The sequence below is a fragment of the Panthera onca genome, chromosome B3 (genome assembly GCF_046562875.1).
Source record: "Panthera onca isolate mPanOnc1 chromosome B3, mPanOnc1 haplotype 2, whole genome shotgun sequence".
Lineage (NCBI taxonomy): Eukaryota > Metazoa > Chordata > Mammalia > Carnivora > Felidae > Panthera > Panthera onca.
In genome coordinates this window covers 27530660-27549335 of record NC_138344.1, presented here as the reverse complement: position 1 = coordinate 27549335, position 18676 = coordinate 27530660, and the positions used below count along the sequence as shown (strand labels likewise).

Genomic DNA, 18676 nt, shown 5'->3' with positions numbered 1-18676 from the left:
AATAGCATGAAGCAAAGTGCAGACACTGCCTGGGTGGGCTGGTACATTGTTAATTTAATTGTGAAACCAGACTTACTGCAACACATTGATGAGAATCTTGGCTCCAGTAGGTTGAGCCTGGAAGGTCAGTAGAGAATGAGAAGCATTTCTTCTTTAGTGTGGGATAGGTATGAGAAATACCTTGGAGTTGTCAAGAAAATGGCCTTCAGGAGAAATGGTCAGGAAAGTTCCAGAAGTTTTCCTGTGGTTGTCTAGTATGCCTGGTGAGGAATGTTGGCTCCAGTAAGTTGAGCCCAAACTGTCCAACAAGGTCCACTCATTAATTATTTTATCTCTTATGTCTTCTTTATTCCAGAGTAGCTCTATTCTCTCCATTCTTTTTCTCTTCTTTTTTTTTTTTAACCAATATCATCATGTTTCAGGGTTCCCTTGGTCACCTAAACACTGTGATTTTTCTAGAAGGGCTCACAGACTCACAGGAAGCTCTGCCCTGTCTGGGCTGTGGTTTATTATCATGACCAGCAGTGGAAGAAGCCTCATCAGGAAGTCTGGATGAGTCCAGAAGCAGGGTTCTGAAAGGTCTCCTTTCCCAGAAGGGGCCACATAGAACATGCTCCTTCCTTCAGCAGTGGCATTTATGCCCAGGGCAGCCTGCTTGAGACTCAGAGCTCCAGGGTATTGATGAAGCCTTGTCATGTAGGCTCCCTGAGCCCACCAAAGTCCTAGCCTCCCAGAAAGAAAGCAGGTGTTAACCATAAATCACATTTTATAAAAATAATTTAGACATGCTAGTACAGCAGAATGCAACGTTCTAAGCCTATATAACAACATTATCACTTTCTATCATAAGGAATATTCCAAAAGCCAAGTAACCAGATGCCAGCCAAGGGCCAACCCTAGAGCAGGCTCTTCTAAAGGCTCTTCTAATGATGGCAACCTTAGGCCTTCCAGGTTAGCTCTTTACTGTACCACCATCTAGTTAAAAAATATTTTTATGTGGTTCTGTAGAACATCTTGCATCCTGGATTGGGCTAATGGACCCCTCATAGGATTCTTATTCTATTTCTTTTATTTCCTATGGACTACAATTTATATCTGAAGCCTTCAGGTTTTATTTTGGGGCCCTTTTGCTTCACAGGTGTTCTAGGAGTTTGACTTGCACCAAGGAGAAGTGTAATGTCTAGATGTCCCCCTTGCAGGGATGCTGAGATTGCTTAGTGAGTTTAGGTGGTGGCAGCCTGGCCCAGTGTTTATCAAGTTCCCTGTGACCTTTGCTCCTAATAGTTTTAATATTCACCAGGGACCATTAGCATTCGCAATGAATTTTCTAATTCTGTCATTCTATCTGCATTTATAAATGACACATTCTGTACTGAAGAACTTTCTTCCACCCAATTTCATTAACGTGAAACACACTTAATGCCAGAAACACAAGATAAATTATTTTTCCTTAATTATCAATTTTCATAATAATGATTTGTTGCCTTAGCAACTTCCAGTGGTGTCCACTGAATTTATTTTTTGTCTGTCTCCCATTTTCTGAGTATCATTTTGAACTTATGGGTTTAATAAATTCAATGTACTTTAATCAGTTACAGTCATTAGTAATTAAAAAATACAGTTTAATGCCAATTTATTTTTGAGAAGACTTCTTTTTATTCTAGAATTTGACTTTTTGTGTATAATTGTACAACCTTTCAAAATTACATAATTATAAACATTTATTAATCTTTCATTAATTAATGGCTGTTATTAATAGCCATTCAGAAAATGCTTTTCCCTCCCTCCCAACAGCCATGTTGAAGTAATAAAAGTCCTGTAAAGAGGCCAATTCAACATGGTTTTTACCCTGGCAGAAACAAAAAGTGAGGAGGTTAGAAGAAACTAGATATATTAGTTCAATGAAAGGCTCATTAAGGGCACCCTTTATAAGTCAGTCAGGTGAACTGCTGCCCCTCAGTATAAGGCCTCACTCCTCTCCTGCTCCATATTATAATATACCAGCTACATTATCTATCAAAAACGTTTTTTGTTGTTGTTTTGAAATAATTAAAGATTCACAGGGCATTGCAAAGAAATGTACAGGGAAGTCCAATCTATACTTCCCCAGCCTCCCTCAATATTAATGTGTTATATGACTATGGTTTAATAATATCAAGACCAAGAAATTGGCATTGGTACAATCCATAGAGCTTATTCAGATTCAGTGGTTATAGAAGTGGCAGAGCAGTATGGAGACTCTGAGCTTGTCTTGCCCCTGAAATGCAGCTAGATCAGCATCAAAGCATTTTGAACACCTGAGGATTAATGAAAAAATCTGCATAATTTGAGCCACAGAATTTGGCAGGTATGTGGTATGGAGAGGTGAATTGGGGGAGAGAAAAGCTGCAGAACCATGGAGGGTAGGGAGCTGTTTTCACAAAGAAAGGACAGAAAGAGAAAGAGAAAAGGGATGATTGCAGCACATTGGGATTGTGCAAGAAAAGCACTCACCCCTGTAAGTACCTGGAAAGGAAGAGAGAGAGAAAGAATTAAAACACTTGCAGGGGACTGGACAAGAAATCTGTTCCCCCAAACCCCAAAATTTGGGATAACAGAGAGGGTTTCAATACCACCAGGATTCTATAAACGATGGAGTGCAGAGTCTGAAGTTCTGGAGCTCAGTGCCTGGGAGTGCTCTGGTGAGGAAGTAGGGTGAATCCCTAGGACCAGGCAGTGTGGTCTGAGGGGTCTGTGTGCCACATGGTGAGAAGCTGTTCTCCTGCTTGGAGTGCAATTTGGTAGAGGACATACAGCCTCCCTGTGGGCAAAAGTCCTCATGGACCCTGGAGAGCAGCCACGTTTGCTGATATTGAGACAAAGATGCCAGAGTGTGGTAAAATCCTGGCACCAGCTGTGTGTTGTTTTTCCATAAACTCTGAACCTCTCCTGCTGCACGATCACTGGAATGTTTTCTGGAACAAGCTGGCAACCAGCCATTGCTCTGTGAGACCCACCCCCAGAGAATTAGTGTGGGTCTCTGAAGTGTGGAGTTTTGAAACAGCCTCATCTGAGACAAAACTCTGGAGGGAGGCACTACCTGGCAGGTGGACAGCTTAGACATGGACAAGGTAGAGGCAGGGAGTGGATGGAGACCTGAGACAAGGGAGGGGTGCTTGATCATAGGTCAGGGAAGTGCAAAGTTCCTGTGCCAAAGACTAGGGAGCTGGGTGAAGCCATTTTCACCTCTGGCACATACGGGATCCACCCCAGTAAGCTAATCAGTGCCACCAAGTGGATAATGGAGCCATTACACCAAACCCCACACACCTGCACCCTCCAGGCACATCCCCCCGAAGATCAAAACAAATCCTTCCCACCTGCTTAGTCTACAGACTAGTATGCTTCAAAGTTTCAGTTCGAGGGGAAACTGGTTGTAACTTCAGCCAGGTTTCCTTCTGCTTGCTGGTTCATTTATTTGTTTGTTTTCTTTACTTCTGTTTTTGCTTAAATTGTTTTCATTTTTTTCTTTCTTTTCTTTTTATTTCTTGGATACAGAAAGAGCAAATTCTTTTTGTATTGTTTTTTGTTTTGTAAATTAAAAATATTCTATTTTATTTTCTTTATTTTATTTTACTCTATTTTATTATTTAAAATTAAAAAATTAAACTTTTCCCCTTCCTTTCTCTTTTTTCTCTATTCTGTCAAGCTTTTTTCAACAAGCAGGTTGAAACACACCTAAGATCTATCTTTCTTTACTTGAATCTTTTTTTTGTCTTTGATTTTTTAATTTTAATTTTTTATTTTACTGTTTTTCTTTCTCCAAAATGACAAGACAGAGAAATTCACCCCAAAAGAAAGAACAGAAATAAATAATGGATTTAATCAACACAGATGTGAATAAAATGTCTGAATTAGAATTTAAAACCACATTTTAAGAATCCTAGCTGGGGAGAGAGGGAAGATGGTGGCGTAGGAGGACGCTGGGCTCACCGCGCGTCCTGCTGATCACTTAGATTCCACCTACACCTGCCTAAATAACCCAGAAAAACACCAGAGGATTAGCAGAACAGAGTCTCCAGAGCCAAGCGCAGACGAGAGGCCCATGGAAGGGGGTAGGAAGGGCGGCGAGGCGGTGCGCGCTCCACGGACTGGCGGGAGGGAGCTGGGGCAGAGGGGCGGCTCGCCGGCCAAGCAGAGCCCCCGAGTCTGGCTGGCAAAAGCGGAGGGGCCTGACGGACTGTGTTCTGACAGCAAGCGTGACTTAGCGTCTGGGAGGTCATAAGTTAACAGCTCTGCTCAGAAAGTGGGAAAGCTGGAGGACAAAGGGAGGGAGAGCTGCTGAGCCCCCGGACGACAGAGCTCAGTTTGGTGGGGAACAAAGGTGCTCGCCAGCGCCATCTCCCCCGCCCATCCCCCAGCCAAAATCCCAAAGGGAACCAGTTCCTGCCAGGGAACTTGCTCGCTCCGTGCAAACACCCAACTCTGTGCTTCTGCGGAGCCAAACCTCCGGCAGCGGATCTGACTCCCTCCCGCTGCCACAGGGCCCCTCCTGAAGGGGATCACCTAATGAGAAGCGAGCTAAGCCTGCCCCTCCTGCCCCCGTGCACCTTGCCTACCCACCCCAGCTAATACGCCAGATCCCCAGCACCAAAAACCTGGCAGTGTGCAAGTAGCCCAGATGGGCCACGCCACCCCACAGTGAATCCCACCCCTAGGAGAGGGGAAGAGAAGGCACACACCAGTCTGACTGTGGCCCCAGCGGTGGGCTGGGGGCAGACATCAGGTCGGACTGTGGCCCCGCCCACCAACTCCAGTTATACACCACAGCACAGGGGAAGTGCCCTGCAGGTCCTCACCACTCCAGGGACTATCCAAAATGACCAAACGGAAGAATTTCCGTCAGAAGAATCTCCAGGAGATAACAACAGCTAATGAACTGATCAAAAAGGATTTAAATAATATAACAGAAAGTGAATTTAGAATAACAGTCATAAAATGAATCGCTGGGCTTGAAAAGAGTATAGAGGACAGCAGAGAATCTCTTGCTACAGAGATCAAGGGACTAAGGAACAGTCACGAGGAGCTGAAAAGCGCTTTAAACGAAATGCAAAACAAAATGGAAACGACAATGGCTCGGATTGATGTGGCAGAGGAGAGAATAGGTGAACTAGAAGATAAAGTTATGGAAAGAGAGGAAGCTGAGAGAAAGAGAGATAAAAAAATCCGGGAGTATGAGGGGAAAATTAGAGAACTAAGTGATACACTAAAGAGAAATAATCTATGCATAATTGGTATCCCAGAGAAGGAAGAGAGAGGGAAAGGTGCTGAAGGGGTACTTGAAGAAATTATAGCTGAGAACTTCCCTGAACTGGGGAAGGAAAAAGGCATTGAAATCCAAGAGGCACAGAGAACTCCCTTCAGACGTAACTTGAATCGATCTTCTGCACGACATATCATAGTGAAACTGGCAAAATACAAGGATAAAGAGAAAATTCTGAAAGCAGCAAGGGATAAACGTGCCCTCACATATAAAGGGAGACCTATAAGACTCGTGACTGATCTCTCTTTTGAAACTTGGCAGGCAAGAAAGGATTGGCACGATATCTTCAGTGTGCTAAACAGAAAAAATATGCAGCCGAGAATCCTTTATCCAGCAAGTCTGTCATTTAGAATAGGAGAGATAAAGGTCTTCCCAAACAAACAAAAACTGAAGGAATTTGTCACCAGCCCTACAAGAGACCCTAAGGGGGATCCTGTGAGACAAAGTACCAGAGACATCACTAAAAGCATAAAACATACAGACATCACAATAACTCTAAACCCGTATCTTTCTATAATAACACTGAATGTAAATGGATTAAATGCACCAACCAAAAGACATAGGGTATCAGAATGGATAAAAAAACAAGACCCATCTATTTGCTGTCTACAAGAGACTCATTTTAGACCTGAGGACACCTTTAGATTGAGAGTGAGGGGATGGAGAACTATTTATCATGCCACTGGAAGCCAAAAGAAAGCTGGAGTAGCCATACTTATATCAGACAAACTAGACTTTAAATTAAAGGCTGTAACAAGAGATGAAGAAGGGCATTATATAATAATTACAGTGTCTATCCATCAGGAAGAGCTAACAATTATAAATGTCTATGTGCCGAATACCGGAGCCCCCAAATATATAAAACAATTACTCATAAACATAAGCAACCTTATTGATAAGAATGTGGTAATTGCAGGGGACTTTAACACTCCACTTACAGAAATGGATAGATCATCTAGACACATGGTCAATAAAGAAACAAGGGCCCTGAATGCTACATTGGATCAGATGGACTTGACAGATATATTTAGAACTCTGCATCCCAAAGCAACAGAGTATACTTTCTTCTCGAGTGCACATGGAACATTCTCCAAGAAAGATCATATACTGGGTCACAAAACAGCCCTTCAGAAGTTTACAAGAATTGAAATTATACCATGCATACTTTCAGACCACAATGCTATGAAGCTTGAAATCAACCACAGGAAAAAGTCTGGAAAACCTCCAAAAGCATGGAGGTTACAGAACACCCTACTAACGAATGAGTGGGTCAACCAGGCAATTAGAGAAGAAATTTAAAAATATATGGAAACAAACGAAAATGAAAATACAACAATCCAAACGCTTTGGGACGCAGCGAAGGCAGTCCTGAGAGGAAAATACATTGCAATCTAGGCCTATCTCAAGAAACAAGAAAAATCCCCAATACAAAATCTAACAGCACACCTAAAGGAAATAGAAGCAGAACAGCAAAGGCAGCCTAAACCCAGCAGAAGAAGAGAAATAATAAAGATCAGAGCAGAAATAAACAATATAGAATCTAAAAAAAATTGTAGAGCAGATCAACGAAACCAAGAGTTGGTTTTTTGAAAAAAATAAACAAAATTGACAAACCTCTAGCCAGGCTTCTCAAAAAGAAAAGGGAGATGACCCAAATAGATAAAATCATGAATGAAAATGGAATTATTACAACCAATCCCTCAGAGATACAAACAATTATCAGGGAATACTATGAAAAATTATATGCCAACAAATTGGACAACCTGGAAGAAATGGACAAATTTCTAAACACCCACACTCTTCCAAAACTCAATCAGGAGGAAATAGAAAGCTTGAACAGATCCATAACCAGCGAATAAATTGAATCGGTTATGAAAAATCTCCCAACAAATAAGAGTCCAGGACCAGATGGCTTCCCAGGGGAGTTCTACCAGACGTTTAAAGCAGAGATAATACCTATCCTTCTCAAGCTATTCCAAGAAATGGAAAGGGAAGGAAAACTTCCAGACTCATTCTATGAAGCCAGTATTACTTTGATTCCTAAACCAGACAGAGACCCAGTAAAAAAAGAGAACTACAGGCCAATATCCCTGATGAATATGGATGCAAAAATTCTCAATAAGATACTAGCAAATCGAATTCAACGGCATATAAAAAGAATTATTCACCATGATCAAGTGGGATTCATTCCTGGGATGCAGGGCTGGTTCAACATTCACAAATCAATCAACGTGATACATCACATTAACAAAAAAAAAAAGAGAAGAACCATATGATCCTGTCAATCGATGCAGAAAAGGCCTTTGACAAAATCCAGCACCCTTTCTTAATAAAAACCCTTGAGAAAGTCGGGATAGAAGGAACATACTTAAAGATCATAAAAGCCATTTATGAAAAGCCCACAGCTAACATCATCCTCAATGGGGAAAAACTGAGAGCTTTTTCCCTGAGATCAGGAACACGACAGGGATGCCCACTCTCACCACTGTTGTTTAACATAGTGCTGGAAGTTCTAGCATCAGCAATCAGACAACAAAAAGAAATCAAAGGCATCCAAATTGGCAAAGATGAAGTCAAGCTTTCGCTTTTTGCAGATGACATGATATTATACATGGAAAATCCGACAGACTCCACCAAAAGTCTGCTAGAACTGATACATGAATTCAGCAAAGTTGCAGGATACAAAATCAATGTACGGAAATCAGTTGCATTCTTATACACTAACAATGAAGCAACAGAAAGACAAATAAAGAAACTGATCCCATTCACAATTGCACCAAGAAGCATAAAATACCTAGGAATAAATCTAACCAAAGATGTAAAAGATCTGTATGCTGAAAAGTATAGAAAGCTTATGAAGGAAATTGAAGAAGATATAAAGAAATGGAAAGACATTCCCTGCTCATGGATTGGAAGAATAAATATTGTCAAAATGTCAATACTACCCAAAGCTATCTACGCATTCAATGCAATCCCAATCAAAATTGCACCAGCATTCTTCTCGAAACTAGAACAAGCCATCCTAAAATTCATATGGAACCACAAAAGGCCCCGAATAGCCAAAGTAATTTTGAAGAAGAAGACCAAAGCAGGACGCATCACAATCCCAGACTTTAGCCTCTACTACAAAGCTGTCATCATCAAGACAGCATGGTATTGGTACAAACAGACACATAGACCAATGGAATAGAATAGAAACCCCAGAACTAGACCCACAAACGTATGGCCAACTCATCTTTGACAAAGCAGGAAAGAACATCCAATGGAAAAAAGACAGTCTCTTTAGCAAATGGTGCTGGGAGAACTGGACAGCAACATGCAGAAGGTTGAAACTAGACCACTTTCTCACACCATTCACAAAAATAAACTCAAAATGGATAAAGGACCTGAACGTGAGACAGGAAACCATCAAAACCTTAGAGGAGAAAGCAGGAAAAGACCTCTCTGACCTCAGCCGTAGCAATCTCTTACTCAACACATCCCCAAAGGCAAGGGAATTAAAAGCAAAAGTGAATTACTGGGACCTTATGAAGATAAAAAGCTTCTGCACAGCAAAGGAAACAACCAACAAAACTAAAAGGCAACCAACGGAATGGGAAAAGATATTTGCAAATGACATATCGGACAAAGGGCTAGTATCCAAAATCTATAAAGAGTTCACCAAACTCCACACCCAAAGAACAAATAACCCAGTGAAGAAATGGGCAGAAAACATGAATAGACACTTCTCTAAAGAAGACATCCGGATGGCCAACAGGCACATGAAAAGATGCTCAACGTCGCTCCTTATCAGGGAAATACAAATCAAAACCACACTCACATATCACCTCACGCCAGTCAGAGTGGCCAAAATGAACAAATCAGGAGACTATAGATGCTGGAGAGGATGTGGAGAAACGGGAACCCTCTTGCACTGTTGGTGGCAATGCAAAGTGGTGCAGCCACTCTGGAAAGCAGTGTGGAGGTTCCTCAAAAAATTAAAAATAGATCTACCCTATGACCCAGCAATAGCACTGCTAGGAATTTATCCAAGGGATACAGGAGTACTGATGCATAGGGGCACTTGTACCCCAGTGTTTATAGCAGCACTCTCAACAATAGCCAAATTATGGAAAGAGCCTAAATGTCCATCAACTGATGAATGGATAGAGAAAATGTGGTTTATATACACAATGGAATACTACGTGGCAATGAGAAAGAATGCAATATGGCCTTTTGTAGCAACGTGGATGGAACTGGAGAGTGTGATGCTAAGTGAAAGAAGCCATACAGAGAAAGACAGATACCATATGGTTTCACTCTTATGTGGATCCTGAGAAACGTAACAGAAACCCATGGGGGAGGGGAAGGAAAAAAAAAAAGAGGTTAGAGTGGGAGAGAGCCGAAGCATAAGAGACTGTTAAAAACTGAGAACAAACTGAGGGTTGATGGGGGGTGGGAGGGAGGGGAGGGTGGGTGCTGGGTATTGAGGAGGGCACCTTTTGGGATGAGCACTGGGTGTTGTATGGAAACCAATTTGACAATAAATTTCATATATTAAAAAAAAAATAAAAATCCTAGCTAGGGTTGAAAAAGCATAGAAGACACCAGAGTGTCCCTTTCTGTGGAGACAAAAGAACTAAAATTTACTTAGGCCAAAATTAAAAATGCTGTATCCAAGATGCAATCTCAAATGGATGCCATGACAGCAAGGATGAATGAAGCAGAGCAGAAAATCAGTAATATAGGGGATAAAAGTATGGAAAATAATGAAGCAGAAAAAAAAAGAGGGAAATAAAGGCAAAAGGTCATGATACAAGACTTAGAGAACTCAGTGACTTATTAAAGATGAATAACATTTGAATCATAGAAGTCCCAGAAAATAGAGAGAGGGAAAGGGGCAGAAGGTTTATGTGAACAAATTATAGCTGAAAACTTTCCTAATCTGGGAAGGGCACAGACATCAAAATCCAATAAGCACAGGGAACTCCCATTAGGTTCAACAAAAACTGACCATCACCAAGGTATATGATAGTCAAATTCACAAAATACACAGACAAAGAATTATGAAAAGAGGAAGGGAAAAACTGTCCTTAACCTAAAGGGGAAGACAGGTCAGGTTCACAGCAGATCTGTCCACAGAAACTTGGCATGCCAGAAAGGAGTGTCAGGATATTTTCAACATGCTGGATTGGAAAAATATGCAGCCAAGAATTCGTTATCCAGCAAAGCTATGATTCAAAATAGAAGGGGGATAAAGAGTTTCCAGATAAACAAAAACTAAAGGAGTTTGTAACCACTAAACCATCCCTGAAGGAAATTTTCAGGGGGAACTCTTTGAGTGGAGAAAAACAAAACAAAACAAAACAAGGCAAGTCAAAACAAGACCAAAAGCAACGAAGACTAGGAAGGATCAGAGAGCATCACCCAGAAACACCACCAATTCTACAGACCACACTATGGCACTAAATTCATATCTTTCAATAATCACTCTACATGTAAATGGACTAAATGCTCCAATCAAAAGACATAGGGTGTCAGATGGATAAAAAAATAAGACACATCCATATGCTGCCTACAAGAGACTCATTCTAGACCTAAAGACACCTGAAGATTGAAAGGAGGGCATGGAGAACAATCTTATCATGCTAATGGATGTCAAGGGAAAGCCAGAGTAGCCATACTTATATCAGACAAGCTAGATTTTAAAACAAAGACTGTAACAAGAGATGAAGGGCATTCTATCATAATTAAGGGATATACCAAGAAGATCTAACAATTGTAAATATTTATGCCCCCAACTTGAAAGAACCCAAATATATAAATCAATTAATCACAAACATAAAGAAATTCATTGATAATAATAACATAATGGTAGGAGACTTTAACACTCCACTTACAACAATGGACAGATTATCTAAGCAGAAAATCAACAAGGAAGCAATGGCTTTGAATGACACACTGGATTGGATGGACCTAACAGATATATTCAGAACATTTCACCCTAAAGCTGCAGAATGAAAATTCCTCTCAGGTGCCTATGGAACATTCTCAAAAACAGATCACGTACTGGGTCACAAATCAGCTCTCGACAAGTACAAAAAGATTTAAGATTGTACCATGCATATTTTCATATCACAATGCTATAAAACTTGAAATCAACCATAAAAAAAATTTGGAAATACAATGAATACTTGGAGGCTCCAGGCTCTGAGCTGTTAGCACAGAGCCCGACGCGGGGCTCGAACTCACAGACCGCGAGATCATGACCTGAGCCGAAGTCGGATGCCCAACCGACTGAGCCACCCAGGTGCCCCAACATGAGCTGAATTTAGAGGCGTAACTGGCTGAGCCACCCAGGTGCCCCAGAAGCTGGCTTGTTGAAAGAATGAACAAAATTGATAAGCCACTAGTCAGATTGATCAGAAAGAAGGAAGAAAAGGCACAAAATCACAAATGAAAGAGGAGAGATACCAACCTCTGTGTGCAGAAATACACACAATAATAAGAGAATATTTTGAGCAATTATATGCCAACAAATTGTGCTATCTGGAAGAAATGGACAAATTTCTAGAAACAGATTTCAATGGTTATACATACACTTGTGTGTGTGTGTGTGTGTATGTGTGTGTTTGCATGTGTGACTGTATACAATTATATATATAGCTTTGTGTAAGTACACCTGCAACAAGGATACTAAAACTGTACCATCACCACAAGCTCCCTGTGATAGCTCTGTATAGCCACACCCATCTCCTTGTTCATCATCTGTTAGGCCTGGTAACTACTAATTTGGTCTCCCTCTCTATAGTGAAGTTATTTCACCAATGCTTTGTAGTGTAATAATGTAGAGTGTGTCCTTTTGAGATTGGCCTTTTTTTCAGTCAGCATGATTTCCTTGAGGTTCATCCAAAGTGTTGCATAATCACTATTTTATTTCTTTTTTATTACTGAATAACATTCTGTGATATGGATGGAATAGTGTGTTTAAGCATTTATCCTCTGAAAGGCTAAAATGATTTTCTTCATTGTTGGACTACATAAAGATGCTATGAATACTTAAAAATATTTTTAAAAAATTAATGATGTTTTATGTTGTTTTATATGTACTTTATTCTAGACATAAGGACTTTGTTGGTTGTGTAGTTTGCAATTGTTTTCTCTTAGTTCAGTTTATAAATGTTTTCTTTCTTAGATTGTGCTGTTGGTGTCAAGATAAAGAACATACGCCTAGATCCCAAAGATCCTTTCCTATGTTTTTTCCTGAACTTTATGTCATCTTACTTTTACATTTGAGTCTATGATCCATTTTGTGTTAGCCTTTGTTTAAAGTGTGAAGTTTAGGGAGAGACTAATTTTTTAATCTATGGAGCATTATTTAAACTTATGGACCTCTAGCACCATTTATTGAAAAGCCTAACCCATTCAAATTGCTTTTGATCATTTGTTAAAAATTAATTGGACATATTGTGTGGATATATTTCTTAGTTCTCTATTGTGTTTCATTGATCTATGTGTGTATTCTTCCACCAGTACCATGATATCTTACGTACTTCAGATATATCATAAATCCTGACACTGAGATGAGTGATTCATTCCACTTTTATTTTTCAGAATTTTACTGTCCATTCTATGGTCTTTGTCTTTCCATATATATTTTAGAAAGACCTTCCAGTCCATGAATATTATATGCCTCTTCATTTATTTAGGTATTTGATTTATTTCATAATTTTTCATCACAAAGATTGTGTACATATTTTGCTAAATTTATACCTAAGTGTTTCCTCTATTTTTGGGGCAATTGTTATGGTATTGTGTTTTTATTTTAGTTTCCATTTTTTCATTGTCAGTATATACAAGTGCATTTGATTTTTGTATGTTGATCTTGTAACCTGTTACTTTATTATTAATAATAACACTAATAATATTTTTACTTATTAGTTCTTGGAAGTTTTTTGTAGATTCTCTGGGATTTTCTATATATATAATCATACCATTTGCAATAAGAACACTATTATTTATTTATTTTTTCAAGTCTATATGCCTTTAATTTTCATGCTTTATTGCAGTGGTGAAAACAAGAGTGGTGACAGTGGATATCCTTATCTGTTTCTGATCTTAAAGGGAAAGCATTCTGTCTTTCACCATTAAGTATGATGTTATGTTTAGATATTGTAGATGCTGTTCAAAAGATTGAGTAAATTCTTTTCTTTTCTTGGGATACTGAGAGTTTTTACCATAATTGGGTATGGAATTTTTGCAGTGTCCTTTTGTGTCAGTTGATTTCCTTCATTAGCTGTTTGATATGGAAGATTACACTGATTTATTCTAGAATTTTGGACCAGCCTTGCATATCTGGAACAAATCTTTCTTTTCTAATGTATATGTTGGTGTAACTTTTTTTTGTATCACTTTTGCTATTAGCACTTCTTTTTTTAAAATCTTATTATCTTACAACTTATTGTTTTAATTTTTTAAGTTTTTTTTATATTGTTATTTTTCTTTTTTTATTAAATTTTATTTTTCATTTTTTAAAATTTGCATCCAAATTAGTTAGCCTATAGTGCAACAATGATTTCAGGAGTAGATTCCTTAGTGCCCCTTACCCATTTAGCACCTCCCCCCTCCCACAGCCCCTCCAGTAGCCCTCAGTTTGTTGTCCATATTTATGAGTCTCTTCTGTTTTGTCCCACTCCCTGTTTTTATATTATTTTTGTTTCCCTTCCCTTATGTTCATCTGTTTTGTTTCTTAAAGTCCTCATATGAGTGAAGTCATATGATTTTTGTCTTTCTCTGACTGACTAATTTTACTTAGCATAATAGCCTCCAGTTCCATCCATGTAGTTGCAAATGGCAAGATTTCATTCTTTTTGATTGCTGAGTATATATCCATTCATCCATCGATGGACATTTGGGCTCTTTCCATATCTTTCCATACTTTGGCTATTGTTGATAGTGCTGCTATAAACATGGGGATGCATGTGTCCCTTCAAAACAGCATACCTGTATCCCTTGGACAAATGCCTAGTAGTGCAATTGCTGGGTTGTAGCATAGCTCTATTTTTAATTTTTTGAGGAACCTCCATACTGTTTTCCAGAGTGGCTGCACCAGCTTGCATTCCCACCAGCAATGCAAAAGAGATCCTCTTTCTCTGCATCCTTGCCAACATCTGTTGTTGCCCGAGTTGTTAATGTTAGCCATTCTGACAGGTGTCAGGTGGTATCTCATTGTGGTTTTGATTTGTATTTCCCTGATGATGAGTGATGTTGAGCATTTTTTCATGTGTCGGTTGGCCATCTGGATGTCTTCTTTGGAGAAGTGTCTATTCATGTCTTTTGCCCATTTCTTCACAGGGTTCTTTGTTTTTTGGGTGTTGAATTTGATAAGTTCTTTATAGATTTTGGATACTAACCCTTTATCTGATATGTCATTTGCAAATATCTTCTCTCATTCTGTAGGTTGTTTTTCCTTTTGCTGATTGTTTCCTTTGCTGTGCAGAAGCTTTTTATTTTGATGAGGTCCCAATAGTTCACTTTTGCTTTTGTTTCCCTTACCTGTGGAGATGAGTTGAGTAAGAAGTTGCTGTGGCCAAGATCAAAGAGGTTTCTGCCTGCTTTCTCCTCAAGGATTTTGATGGCTTCCTGTATTACATTTAGGTCTTCCATCCATTTTGAGTTTATTTTTGTGTATGGTGTAAGAAAGTGGTCCAGATTCATTCTTCTGCAGGTCGCTGTCCAGTTTTCTCAGCACCACTTGCAGAAGAGACTGTCTTTATTCCATTGCATATTCTTTTCTGCTTTGTCAAAAATTAGTTGGCCATATGTTTGTGGGTCCTTTTCTGGGTTCTCTATTCTGTTCCATTGATCTGAGTGTCTGTTCTTGTGCCAGTACCATACTGTCTTGATGATTACAGCTTTGTAGTATAGCTTGAATTCTGGGATTGTGATGTCTCCTGCTTTGGTTTTCTTTTTCAAGATTGCTTTGGCTATTCAGGGTCTTTTCTGGTTCCATACAAATTTTAGGATTATTTGTTCTAGCTCTTTGAAGAATGCTAGATGTTATTTTGATAGGGGTTAATAATAATGCTGGTGTTATTTTGATAGGGGTTGCTTTGAGTATGTAGATTGCTTTGGGTAGTATCGACATTTTAACAATATTTCTTCTTCCTATCCAGGAGCATGGAATATTTTTCCATTTTTTGTGTCTTATTCAATTTCTTTCATAAGCTTTCTATAGTTTTCAATGTATATATTTTTCACCTCTTTGGTTAGATTTATTCCTAGGTATTTTATGGTTTTTTGTACAACTGTAAATGAGATCGATTCCTTGATTTATCTTTCTGTCACTTCATTGTTGGTGTATAGGAATACAACCGATTTTGTGCATTGATTTTATATCTTGCAACTTTGCTGAATTCATGAATCAATTCTAGCAGTTTTTTGGTGGAATCTTTTGGGTTTTCCATATAAAGTATCATGCCATCTGCAAAGAGTGAAAGTTTGACCTCCTCCTGGACGATTTGGATGCCTTTTATTTCTTTGTGTTGTCTGATTGCAGAGGCTAAGACTTCCAATACTATGTTGAATAACAGTGGCAAGATGGACCTCCCTGTCTTGTTCCTGACCTTAGGGGGAAGGTCTCAGTTTTTCCCCACTGAGGATGATATTAGTGTTGGGTTGTTCATATATGGTTCTTATTATCTTGAGGTATGATCCTTCTATCCCTACTTTCTTGAGGGTTTTTATCATGAAAGGATGGTACATTTTGTCAAATGTTTTCTCTGTGTCTGTTGAGAGGATCATATAGTTCTTGTCCTTTCTTTTATTGATGTGATGAATCATATTAATTATTTTGTGGATATTGATCCAGCCCTGCATCCCAGATATAAATCCCACTTGGTCATGGTAAATAATTTTTTTTAATGTATTGTTGGATACAGTTGGCTAATATCTTGTGGAGGGTTTTTGCATGCATGTTCATCAGGGAAATTTGTCTATAGTTCTCCTTTTTAGTGGGGTCTCTGTCTGGTTTTGGAGTCAAAGTAATGCTGGCTTCATATAAAGACTTTGGAAGTTTTCCTTCCATTTCTATTTTTTGGAACAGCTTCCGGAGAATAGGTGCTAACTCTTGCTTAAATGTTTGGTAGAATTCCCCTGGAAAGCCATCTGGCAATGAACTCTTGTTTTTTGGGAGATTTTTGATTACTAATTCGATTTCCTTCCTGGTTATGGGTCTGTTCAAATATTCTATTTCTTCCTGTTTCAGTTTTGGTAGTGTATATATTTCTAGGAATTTGTCCATTTCTTCCAGATTGTCCATTTTATTGGCATATAATTGCTCATAATATTTTCCTATTATTGTTTTTATTTCTGCTGTGTTGGTTGTGATCTCTCCTCTTTCATTCTTGATTTTATTTATTTAGGTCCTTTCCTTTTTCTTTTTGATCAAACTGGCTAGTGGTTTATCAATTTTGTTAATTCTTTCATAGAAACAGCTTCTGGTTTCATTGATTTGTTCTACTAGGTTTTTTGTTGTTTGTTTTTTTGTTTTTGATAGCATTAATTTCTGCTCTAATCTTTATTATTTCCTGTCTTCTGCTAGTTTTGTGTTTTATTTGCTGTTCTTTTTCCAGCTCTTTAAGGCATAAGGTTACGTTGTGTATCTGAGATCTTTATTCCTTCTTTAGGAAGGCCTGGATTGCTATATACTTTCCTCTTGTGACTGCCTTTGCTGTATCCCAGAGGTTTTGGGTTGTGGTGTTACCATTTTAATTGGCTTCCATGAACTTTTTAATTTCCTCTTTTACCTTGGTTAGCCCATTCATTCTTTAGTAGGATGTTGTTTCGTCTCCAAGTATTTGTTACCATTCCAAATTTTTTCTTGTGGTTGGTTTCAAGTTTCATAGCATTGTGGTCTGAAAATATGCACGGTATGATCTCGATCTTTTTGTACTTGCTGAGGGCTGATTTGTGTCCCAGTGTGTGGTCTTTCTGGAGAACATTCCATGTGCACTGGAGAAGAATGTATATTCTGGTGCTTTAGGATGAAATGTTCTGAATATATCGGTAAAGTCATCTGGTCCAGTGTGTCACTCAAAGCCGTTGTTTCCTTGTTGATTTTTTGACTAGATGATCTGTCCATTGCTGTGAGTGGTGTGTTGTTGAAATCTCGTACTATTATGGTGTTGCTGTCGATGAGTTTCTTTATGTTTGTGATAATTTATTTATATATTTGGGTATTCCCACATTTGGCACATAAATGTTTACAATTGTTAGGTCTTCTTGGTGGATAGACCCCTTGATTATGATATAATGCCCTTCTGCATCTCTTGATACAGTCTTTATTTTAAAGTCTAATCTTTCTGATATAAGTATGGCTACTCCGGCTTTCTCTTTTTGGCCATTAGCATGATAGATGGTTCTCCATCCCCGTACTTTCAATCTGAAGGTGTCTTCAGGTCTAAAGTGGGTCTCTTGTAAACAGCATATAGATGGATCTTGTTTTCTTATCCATTCTGTTACCCTATGTCTTTTGATTGGAGCATTGAGTCTATTGATGTTTAGAGCGAGTACTGAAAGATACGAATTTATTGCCATTTATGTTGCTTGTACAGTTGGAGTTTCTGATGGTGTTCTCTGGTCTTTTCTAAGTTTTGTTGCTTTTGGTATTTATTTATGTATGTGTGTATGTATGTATGTATGTATGTATGTATGTATGTATTTTTTCATCTTTTCTCCCCTCAGAGAATCCCCTTAAAATTTCTTGCAGGGTTGGTTTAGTGGTCCCAAAATCCTTTAATTTTTGTTTTTTTTTTTTCTGGGAAACTTTTTATCTCTCCTTCTATTTTGAATGACAGCCTTGCTGGATAAAGAATTTTGGCTGCATATTTTTATGATTCAGCACATTGAATATATCCTGCCACTCCTTTCTGGCCTGCCAAGTTTCTGTGGATAGGTCTGTTGCAAACCTGATTTGTGTTCCCTTGTAGGTTAGGGACTTCCCCCCCCCCCCCCTTGCTGCTTTTATGATTCTCTCCTTGCCTGAGTATTTTGTGAATTTGAGTATGATATGCCTTGTTGATGGTCAGTTTTTGTTGAATCTAATGGGGTTCCTCTGTGCTTCCTGGATTTTGATGTCTGTGTCTTTCCCCAGGTTAGGAAATTTTCTGCTATGATTTGCTCACATAACCCTTCTACCCTTATTTCTGTCTCTTCCTCTTCTGGGACCCCTATGATTCTGATGTTGTTCCTTTTTAATGAGTCACTGATTTCTCTAATTCTTAAATCGTGCTCTTTTGTCTTAATCTCCCTCTTTTTTTCTGCTTCATTTTTCTCTATAAGTTTGTCCTCTATATTGCTGATTCTGGGTTCTGTCTCATCCATCCTTGCTGCTGC

At 38.8% G+C, this 18676-nt stretch overlaps 1 protein-coding gene across 1 annotated transcript in view; it reads left to right on the top strand.

The window, feature by feature from the left end:
• OCA2 (OCA2 melanosomal transmembrane protein) overlaps positions 1-18676 on the top strand; it is a 496949-nt gene that overhangs the window by 117801 nt on the left and 360472 nt on the right. The window lies entirely within an intron of this gene.